Below are 11738 nucleotides of genomic sequence, written 5' to 3' on the forward strand. Positions count from 1 at the left end.
TCACCTGTGTTAATGACAAATTGTGGTACTACTGCAGGACTAGAAAATGATCCATTAGAATCAGTAGAGCTACCAGGGTATTAGGGAGCGCATTTGTGTTCTTTTCCTCTGAGTCAGTGCCCAAAAGGCATTTTATGTAGCTTAGCTATTTTGAGCACCATTATACCACTGGTTTGAACTTATTTTGGCAAAATCTTAGTATGTGTTATGGGCAATAAAAACAATCGAAAAATAAGTGTTTTCGTACTAAATACAATTACTTACACTTTCTGGAAGTTAATTTCATGTGCATCAGGATGAGAGTTTGATGTATAGGCTCATATTGCTACTTGATTCTGGTCAGAGATTATGTTTAAATATGAGAAGAAGTTGGCCCAGACAGATGTCTAAAGGGCTTAGCTGAGGTAGTGGTTGGAGATGTCACCCCAAAAAGGTCTGAACGTTGAGGCCTGGCACCTCTCACTCTAGTATGCATTCCATCTTTTGATGTAGCTCTTAGCCAGAATGCAGTAGGTAGACAAAATCATTGTGCAAACATTTCCTGGATCTCAGTGGTTAGGATCTGAATTTGGTAGGCGCTTTACAAGACACAAGATGCAAAGAGTCTAACAAGGAGAGCCTGGGTGATCAGTTTCAGAGTTCTGAGTTTTGGTCCTGATTTTGCGGCACAGTGACTGTGCAGGGAGAGAGAGTGCTTCTTACAGGCTCTGTGACGCTGGGCAAGCTACTTGACCTCTGACTCGTTTTCATTATTCATACTGGGAATAATAGTAGTGTCTGCTTCCTACTGTTGTTTGAGAATTAAATGGGCTAATACACAGAAAGCACTGAGAATAATACCTGGTAGGTGGTTAGCACTTGATATTAGTTCCTTACTTCTTTTTTTAATTTAAATTTTAATTTTTATTAGTTCACGTTTGCAATTCGTAATGATCACATTCATCTTGGGGAGCTCGTACACGTATTTCTTAATTCTTTTTACATCCCCTTCCCCTCCCCTCTCTTCCCCCTACCTCTATCCATTTCTCATTTTAATGCCTCTTTTAAACATTTTTAAAAATGATTATCTCACTAACTTGCGTCCCGTGAACACGATTGAGAATGAAACACGAATCTTACCCTGAGAAATGTCTGAAGTATAGGATGGAAATGATGTCTGATACTAGTTTGAACCATAAATGAGCAAGGAACAATTTTCAAATATGAAAGTTTGGGTTGATGCAGTTCAATTCGTCTCCCTTAAAAAATTTCTCCTCCAGGTGCTCCTTGGGGTTTAACCCCTTGTTAGAGCTCTCTTCCCAACCTCCCTCCACTGCAAGGCCTTGGTTTTCAACTCTTTCTCCCTGTTAGGAAGTGAAAGAATAACAGCTCCAGCTAGAGACGTCTGCCTGAAATAGCACTGGCACTCGTGGCTTCCTGTGCAGGGCCCTGCCCAGGAGATCTGGGACCCTGGGTCGCCGGGTACAGGCCCTTGGCCAGAGGCTGGCAACAGGCCCGCTCCTTGCAAGGTGTGCACGACCCAGTCCCGCCCCGCCCGACCACCCTTGAGCCTGGGCCAAGCACGACACCAGGAAAATCTGTTCATTGTCTGAGTGTCCATGGGCTCTGCAAAAGTTCCTATTTCTTACAGCCAAGTCCAGAATTAAATCGGACTCCACTGACAGTTAATGGGCAGAGGAAAAAAAAAAAAAATCCCATTCAACTTCCCAGGACTTTTCCGTTGGATTTGTCTGCAGCCGCCTCTGGGTGAGGCTCGGGACGCGCCCTCACGCATATCCTCTCGCTCCGGTTGTTTATCAATTATTCATCTAATTTCCTCAGCACCAGGTAGAAGTGGCCGAGGGATACTTCCTTCTCTGAACACGAATTGACGTTTGCTGCTTTCCTGCCATGTGGTTTGGGAATTATTAAAATGGAAGTGTCTTTCATTGCCCATTTTTGTTGGCTGTGATAGCTCCAGGCTAAGCCGTTTTTCCCACTTCCTAAGGTGGGCGGATGGTACGCAACCTCCGAAACTATGTCTTCATACTCTGTTTCCTTTCCACGTCATCCCTCTGAGTGCAGAGAAACAGAACGGCAGAAATGTGAGAATTTTATGTTAAAAAAAAAAAACAAAAACAAACCTCAAAACCAAAAAAGATTCCTTGATTCCAATTTCCCCTCCCCCTCCTTATCGGCCACGCCACCACCAACAGTGACACCTAGTGGCCAAGTATAAATTAGTCCCTCCATTCTAAGTTGCCTGGCTTTTTATAGAAAATAGAATTTTCTCTAGGAGCATATAAAAGACTTGAGCTTTACCTTTTCCTTGGAACTCTCAGAAAGATAGATTCTTCACAGTTCATAGATAAAATATATTATTTGGGCAAAGATGTCAGTATGTATATATTTCTTAAGAACATATTGGAGTTTTTAATGTTTCCTTCATAGTTTCTGTAGGAAAAGAGCTTGGTTTTCTTAGGCAATGCCCCTCTGATTTTATTATAATTTTAAAAGTTGGCAGCTGCTGAGAAGTATTTAAAATTTCAGCACCTAAAATGTGTATTTAAAGTGTAATATTTAAAAGTGAGTGATAACTATAAATCAGCCATTTGTATAATCTGTCTCAAACTCTTGGAACACATATACTGGCAAAAATATTTTTCATTTTAATAAAAAATTTAATTTTTATCTCTTTGCAATAACTGAAGAAACATAACATTTTTAATGAAATCTCTTATAGGTTACCAAAAAAAAGATTTTGAATCCTTTTTAAACTTTTATTTTTAAACTTTGATAGATTTACAGGCAGTTGCAAAGCAGTCCAAAGAAATCCTGGTGCCCTTCATCTAGCTCCACCTAATGTTAACATCTTATATAATTATAGTCTACTGTCAAATGAGGAAATTAACATTGGTACAATCTATGGAATTTATTCAGAATTTAAGTTCAGATTTTAAAAATTCAGATTGTTTTTACTTGTGCTCATTTGTGATAATGTACAGAACTTTATGCAACTGTATCCCATATGTAGATGTATGAACCATCCCCACAATCAAGATACAGAATCCTCTCATCACCACAAAGAGACCTTGTGCTATGCCTTTATATTAAACTGTGTGATTGAACCCAGACACCTGTCTATGGTAGGAAGAAGACATGTGAATATCATCATCACACAGTTACTGACCTCTGTGGACTCTGCTGTGGTTTCCCCCCACAATTGTATTCATTCAAAAGGATAGCAAGGGCAGAATTAAACAAAGGAAAATGAGGATTCATCTGATGTCTTTCCTCTAGCACATTGGGTAGAATGTGCTCCACCACTGGTTTTAAATCTGATACAGATTCAGTTGAACAAACACTGGGCCTGAGTTGGGTGATGTAGATTACAGAAGCCCGCTAAGTGCCCTGCCCAGCTCTTGTCCCCTGTTCCCCAGCTTTGGTCTTCTTTGGAGCCCTTTTCATAGTCAAGGGCAGCCTCAGCCCTCTGGAGCCCTGAGAACAAGGTCACCCCTGCTGAACACTTGGCAGTCACTTCTGACAGGGATGGAGAGGAAACTGGCTGTATCCTCCGATTTCTCCGTTCTCATTTTTTCTTGGACATTTTGCATCTTCAATTACTTGATTATCTGTAGAGCCACAACACATTGGGAAAATGACAGAGCATGAAATACCAGGAAGTCATTCTAATGATGGTTGTCATCTGTCCAAGCAAGCCATCTGGCAGAAGAGGGTACCTGGTGGTCAGAGATGCACCCCAATGTTGGCTTTGCCTCTAATTTGCTTGGGCCGTTGCGTGAACTTTCAGTGTCATGGGTTTCTCGTGTAAAGACAAGGTAGTTCAGTGGATGACAGCCGAGATCCTCTTCAGTGCTATCTTTATAAAGTAAATGTTAAAAGGTTTGCTGATGGCATAGGCTTCTAATTATTGAGTAGCTGGTAAAAGTTAATTGGAAATGTTCCATATGTCTTAAAATAGGATTCCATTTCAAAATGGATGCTTTAGGAGCTATGGATTCTTATAAATGTGCCCCATAGTGTCTTTACCCAAGACTTTCCTCTGGAAGTCACTCTCAGTCTTGAAGTATTAATGAAATTCAGTTCTGAGTAAATATTGTCTTAATGTATGGTATCATTCTAATACAACATTTCTGGTTTGAAGAAATCTCACCAGTGAGAAAATTTGTCTTGCTCAGTTTCTGATTTAAATGTGTTTCCTTTCAGCTGTGTGACCTTGGAGAGCCACTGGACCTGAGTCTTGTTTCTTCTGCTCGGTTTGTTAGCTGTTCACTAAAATTTTATTAGACATCTTTCAGGAAACTTACCAGATAAAGTTGAAAGTACAGGAAGATGCTTTGTAGTCAAGAGCAAGTAAGGTTCTACCCCCATCTATATGTGGAAAAACTATCAGATGTGTTACTTATGATAAATGCTAAAGAAAAATAACTTTCAATGACTTTAAGATAATTATTTTTAAAAATCAAAATTTAGCACTGAACTTTAAACGTTAATGTTGACAATGCCTTACTTTTGAGCATAACACATTTCCAAAAACAGGCATAGAATTTAGGTGTGTAAAGGTAGAACAAAAGATTCCATATTTTAAGAGAAGAAAATGTCCCCTTCTGGAGGGCTAACGATTTTAATGGATTGATCCAGTCAGTATATTTTTATTAGTACATGTTTGCAATATACAGTGTTTATTTCCTTGTGTGGAGTTGGGGCATGCACATAACACATCATAATTCCTCTTTTCATCCCCTTTCCCTGCCCTTCCTCCTCTTTCTCCATCTCTTCATCCCATTCCCATTCAAGAAAGATCTGTCTCCCCACTTCCTGTTATCTACCTTTTATTTTGCTCTTTATAATTTAGGTGTCTCATATAAAAGAAACCATGCCACAGTTAAGCTTGTGTATCTGATTTATTTCACTGAACATCATAGTCTCAAGGTGCATCCATTTTCCTACAAATATTTCTTTATGGCACAGTAGTATTCTACTGTGCTCAAATACCTCATTTTCTTTATCCATTCACCTGGTGATGGACATGTTCCAAGGTTTAGCTATTATGAATTGTGCTGCTATGAAAATGGGAATGCAAGTATCACTGTAATATGATGTCTCTTTTGGGAAGATACCTAGGAGGAGGACCAGGTGGGTCAAATGGAATTTCTAGTTTTAGTTTTTTGAGGAAACTCCATACTGACTTCTACAGTGGTTGTAGTAATTTATACTACCATCAATAACGTAGAAGGGTTCCTTTTCCCTAGAGCCTCACCAGCATCAGTCATTATATTCTAATGGAGCATATATTATGTGCCAGATACTGTGCTAGGCACTGGGGAAATAGTATGGAGCAAAATAAGTAAAAAACCCCTGGCTTTTTGGCTTTACATTCTGGAGGATGAGTGGAGAAGACAGGACTAGAAAGTAAAAAAGAAATGGGGTGTAGTTAATTTAAAAAGCAATACATGAGAGAAATAAGATGGATGGATGGATGGATGGGAGGGTGGCATATGTGCATACGCAATGTGTGTGTGTGTGTGTGTGTGTGTGTGTGTGTGTGAAGGTGTAATTTTATGTGAAGCAGTCCAGAAGGGTCTCTGTGAAGAAGTGATATGCATGGGAATTTGAAAGGCTAAGATGGCTGATGGATCCTAGGGAGCCCTACTCTGGGGCTTCATTTCTGTACCAAAAGGTTCCATGCAGAGAGCCAAGTGCCTGGAACTGGACTCAGGGAACCGTGCTAAACCTCATCTCAGTCTGGAGCTAAGCTAACACGGTGACTACCCATGAGCATCTTTGTGGACAGCTGTGGTGTATGTTACAGGCCAAGCAGTCAACGAAAGTGTGCTTACAGCTTCTGGGAAGACTGGGCATCCTCTAACTCAGCAGTACCCTTCCTTCTGGCAGCCCACGTGGCTGCTCATTGTCACCAGCCTTGCCAATGGCCCCACACTGTCCTATCAGCCAGAACTTCTGCTCTGCCCTTTGGCCAGCTCTGCCCAGGTGCAGTAGGGGTTGAGTTCCCAGGTCTGAATGGTGACGGACCAACCCTTCAGTGATAAAGTGTATCACCAGGCCTCTGGGTTACTTATTTGTCTTCTTTCCCATACTGCAAAGTCAAATAATAATGCCATTTTGGAGTATAAGAAATAAAAATATAAAATGTGAAATGAAAGTTTGGCTGGGAAGAGCGGTAACTGCAGTACCAAATGGTTAGCTCCAGGTATAGCTGTTTTGAAGTGTGACGTCTGCTTACCCGCCTAGCCAGCGGCACATAGTCATTTGGCATCTCCCTCATTTGCACTCCTACTTAATGCCCTGGGCAGTACCAGCAGCCTGCAAAGGCGATCTTTTGATTTTTAGCATGCAGGGAATATATCTCTCTAACTTACTTCCCGAGGCCACTCACTCCATTCCATAATTCCCTCATATTAAGAAAAAATGTCCCCAGAGAGGTAAAAACTGATTTAAAAGTGTACTTATGTAAAAATGATATTAGATGATCTCGGACTGTGGTACAGAAAAAGGCCCCAGTGGTGGCTAGATGGAGCAGGAGGGGAGAGGTGCAGATGAGGAGGCTGGGGCGGGGTTCAAGAAACCCAGGGAGTGTTGATTGGAAAGATAGCATTGCCTGCCTCCTGTGTGCCTGTGCCCCAAGAGGAGAAGGAATCTACAGGGGTGGGAGCCACTGGGCTAAAGGCTTCTGAGACTGGAAGAAGCCCAAGGGGAATCCTGGAGCCTGGAGAGGGTGCAGGAAGCTCAGGACATCTCTCCAGCAGATGTTTAGGAGCAAGTTGGGGGGAAGTGGGGACTATGCCTAAATGTTTGCTTCCACCTCTGGACACTTAAAAATCAAGTCCTGCAGGGGCAGGGGAGAATTCAGAGCTACTGTTGGTTGGGAGAGGCAGCATGGACATGGTCTTTCAGGAGTCCATAAGGGGACAAAGAGTGAGCATCAGGATGTCCCGGGCAAGCCCAGAGCTGACCACAGGGAAGGGGACACCCCCTTTCCCAAAGGGCTTCCACAGCACATGCTGCTGGGGCCCAAGTTGCTCTTTCAGAAGCTCTCAAGGCCCTGCTGAAAAGAAGTGGCGGAGACTGCAAATTACACTCTTCTTGTAGCTCAGTAGCCTGTTGAAAGCTCCAAGAAGTCTTGCAACAAATATGCCTCTTCAGCTTTACTTCACTCATAATTCCCCAATTAACTGGACCTCAGACCCCTTTTCTTATGTTGCCTTCAATCTATTCCTGGAGACATATCTTGGGAAACACATTTTTGTAGTTCTCTCCCCAGACAGGTTGCGATCAACCACTGAGGAGGCGCTGGGCAGAGCTCTTGCTGTCAAATTCGGGCCTCCTTCCCTTCTTGACACCCTGGTCCATGGCAAGTGGGTGCTTTGTTCACATCCTCTGTCCCTTGCCCTCCCTGGGACTCTATGGTTGTCTGTTGAAATGAAGCCCAGAGAACACCAAAAACCTTAAAAATTATTAGGATTATGTTATAGGGACACATTTGATACGCTGGGAGGAGTTATTTTTTCTATCTTTCTTACAGCTCGAGAGAAATTCCCATTCTCCCCCAGTTGTCCTACATGTACTTTTCAAATCTGCAGAGTTCTGTGTTGTGTTTGCTTACTGGGATGCTTGAGACTACCTCAAGGCTCAGCTGTCAGTTAGCTGGACTTTATTGCGAGCCAGTGCTGGCTAGCAGACCATGAACCATTGATAGTTAATATCCTTAGTTACATCTCACCCCTACCGAATACAGGAGCTGAACTGCTAAATTTGTTTTTCCAAAGGACATTGATTAAAGGAGTTGACAAAGCCATTTGAATGTGAAATTTCCAACTGTCTAAAATGAAAAGCTTTCTCTCTCTTCATGTCTTGGGCTGGGGAGAAGGTTTATTTTCCTACTGTGTGTAAATAATGGATTTTGGCTTTTCTGGGAATCTATCATCAAGAGTATGTTGAATACTCAAACAATGGCAGTCTAAATGGTCCTGCAGTGACACTAACTAGCTGGAACTAATTCAAAAATGTGCACAGAGAGTGATGAGGATAACTGCGTGTGAAGGGAAGAAGCAACACACCTTATCTGCCAGCATCAGGGCTCAGGGCTCACTGATGCTGGTGGCTCCAAAGCCACCCAGGAAATAGAAACCCGTTACACACCATATGCAGCCTTTTCCTCCCTCCTTTCCTTCCTCTCTAACTCCCTCCCTCCCTCCTTTCCTCCCAAAAAGGCTTTTTGTCAGAGAATGTAAAAGCTCAAATACTTTTTACTCATTTTCTTGCTGAGAGCTGCAAGCATAACCAGTGGCAACAGCTAGTAATTAATCATAGCTCTGGAGATGGGAGCACACATTCAAAGACATTTTCAACTCACTGGAACACGTCATGGGTTTAAAATTCTGTCACACAGCAAAATCTCCGGAATGAGGCTTCACATTCTTTCTAATTCTGATGGACCTACTGAGTGTGGTCAAAGGTGGCTCTCAGTGAGTCGCCAGAGTGGGGGAGTTCCTCATGAAGAGCAGAGCTCAGGTAGGCATCTTTGGAGCACAGTTAGGCAGAGATAAGCTCATGGCACTGGGCAAAGTATTAGTGAGCATCTCAGCTTTGCTCTTGTTGCAATTAACAGAGACTCTCAAGTTATGCACGTGATTTATTGCTAAGATGCCTGTGGGACAGCAGTGGAAATAGAAAATACTCAGGGCCATAGATTGCTCTAGAAATTACCTGTGCTCTTTCTTGCTGTCAGGAGCCACAAAATCGCTCTCTGTTGGTTTACCTGCTTATTTTTGTCGTCCGCTACATGTTCTCTGTAGATGGCTTCTGTCATTTACTCACATCTTCCCCTTCCTTAGAATCTTCACTTGCCTGGGTCCCTTCCCACTCTATCCTTTCTCTATATCATCTCTTAAAGCTGCAGTTCGCATTACTAATTGGCTCATACCCTTGGCGTTTTCATAGCTCATGTTCCCAAGAAAGCAAACTCAATTTGCCCAGATTACACATTTTGCTTCTGGGAAGCCTATGGATGGCCTGCCTTGGAGGCTAGCACTCTCCCCAAGTCTCAGCCTCTGGAACCAGGAGGAGTAGAGTTGCACGGGGCTAGCATGAGCTCCTCTCAACCTCTCCTTCAGTGGGACAGTGATGGACATCTGAAGTGACCGTGCCTTCCTGTTTGTGATCAATGAGCTCTCTCAAAGCAGCCCATGCTGTGCTCATCCACATGCCTACGCAGCTCTTAGATGTTAGTTCTACTGCTGAGTATATCTCTAAGCTGCTCAGCTTTCCCCATGTCTATGACCACCGCTCTACTCCAGGTCATAATTGCTCCCACCCACTTTCTCCCTAGTTAGTCTCCTTCCAACCTGCTCATGCCCCTCCAATTTTGCATCCATCTTTCTAAGCTACACATCTGATTAGACCACTTCCTGATTATAACATTCAATTGCTTGAAATATAAAGTCTAACTCCTTGATGTGGTTGTAGAAGTTGACAGGCTTCCATGGCCTGGTCCCCATCAGCCTCATCCTGAGGTCTCCTGCCACACTCCATTTCTCTCTGTTCTCCGGCACTCCACTCCCATTCAGTTTCTCATCCGTGATATGTTCCCTCTGAACTCAGGGTCTTTGTATGTGCTTTTCCATTCGCCTGTCCCCAGCTTTCCTCCTTTTTAGACAAAAGTTCACTTCTTCTGACTTTTCTTACGCCTCAGAAGTACGTGATGAGGGCGGCGAGGTCATATGCCGTCTTTGCAGTTACATCTCTGGCCCTGAGCTGGCTGACACATGGCAGGTGCTCTGTGAGAATCTGTGGTTTTGAATCCCAAAACTCCTAGAAGTGATCATTTTTGCCCAGGAGTCAGAAGTGTTAAGTACATAAAAGAGTGATATAGAGAAAGGAAGAGGGGGAGAGAGTGAAGTAAGAAGGAGGGGTATAATATTTGAAAAACTCATGAAATATAGATGGGCCTCTGAAGGAAGAAAAAAAAAAACCTCTGCACTTTGATTACAGAGAGAAATATGCAGCCCCCAGAGGCCAGCTGAGATCAAAGGACTTTGCTGAGAATCCACCTCAAGGCCATCTAGCCATTAACAGCAGCAGGATTTAGGCTGTGGATTAATTTCTTTGGAAGAGAGAAGCTCAACTCCTTTCTAAAGCATTTGCAGTCACTCCAGTATGTGTGACAGGATGTGTACCCAGACACCTGTTTCCTGGGGCTCCCTGAACAAATTGCATTCTGAGGTGCAGCTACAACTCCCTGTGTGTTTCCAGGGCTCTCTGGTGCTCATTGGTGAAGGTTTGCAAAGACATGTGGGATTGTTTATTTGCCCTTTCAACTTGGCCTGTACTCCTCTTATTGGAACTGAGGGGAGAGAAGAGAGCCAGCAACCTTGAACCCTTCTGGGAGGGAGACAGGTTCACCCTTCTGGAACTTCAGCCTTCCCTACGAGTGTCCTGGAGGAAAGCACCATTCTCTCTGCTCTGCTGATGTAAGTTAGTTAGTCAGTTTTTACAACAGCAGCCAGAAGGCATGACACCATTCCCCATGTTTTAATATGACAGTCTAAGTTCTTGAGGTTGCAAAGTACACTGGAAGTCCAGATGGGACCAGCCACAGCACAGTGTTTAGCAAGTGGGGGACAGAATAAGAAAGAGAGCTGCAAATGGCTAGTCAATAAGTGGCATCAAGAAGCTCATTTTCATTAGGCACACAAATTAGCCATGATCTCTAATAGAATTCTTTCTTATCAATAGCGTAGACCACAGTCTCACCCTAACCTGGGAAAGATGGCTGAGGTCTACATGCACCACAAGAACCTGGGCATTCAGCTTCTTTGGCAAGATTTAAAGAAGGAAGAATGTGATCTTGGAAGCTCACTTCAGTGTCAGGACCTGAATTTAAAAGGCTTGTAGATCACACCCTACAATCATGTTCCTCCTGACAGCATGAGTTCGAACACCCTGCCAGTCATCCACAAGGCTTGCTGAAAGGGGGTTCTGGTTCTCCCATTCAGAGCCAGTACGTGACCTATCAGAAAAGCAAAGCCCCATTTATTTTGTTTCTTGATATTTTAGGCTGAACTGATGTGGGATTCTTATCTCCTGGTCATCCAATCTGAGACTGATACAAGTAAACATGAGTTGCATCATTTGGGTCTTCATTTTTCACTCTAACAAAACAAACACCACACTGGATAACCCATCAGAGCCTGTTTTATTTTTTCTTTACCTGAAAAATTAGAGGTTGAAATTTGTTGAGCATTCTCCTCTACTTCTACACTCTGTCACATTTCACAAAAACTACTCAGCAGGCCACAGGAAAAGGGGGAGGAAATGTGTAATTTGCACCGATAGGCCATCAAGTAAGAAGAGTGGTGAGTATTCAGGTGTAGGGTGCACAAGTCTGACTTCCGGACTTAAGATGCCCAATTCCATGGTGGCCTCCCCAAGGTCACAGCCTCCTTCCTATTGGCAGCATCTCTGTCTTAGTCTACCATAATGACATGCAGATCATGGGCTCCCTGACAGTTGTTGACTTAGCTGTTAAAAGACTTTGTTTATTTTTCCCCAAGGTGGCTCACAAATGCAAAAGTCAGGCCTGTTAGATGGAGGTGCACATTGCTGCAGAGATTTGTGTTCCTTCTCTTCTCTTTACCACTGTTCAGACCAGTGCGTTGGATGAGGGCTGCCTGGCTTCCACAGTTCACAGCCAGGCCACGTTGGGATGTAGATCTCTG

This window comes from Heterocephalus glaber, unplaced genomic scaffold (assembly GCF_053883595.1).
Source record: "Heterocephalus glaber isolate CG9 unplaced genomic scaffold, H.glaber_assembly_v1.0 deba00000347, whole genome shotgun sequence".
NCBI classification, from domain to species: Eukaryota; Metazoa; Chordata; class Mammalia; order Rodentia; family Bathyergidae; genus Heterocephalus; species Heterocephalus glaber.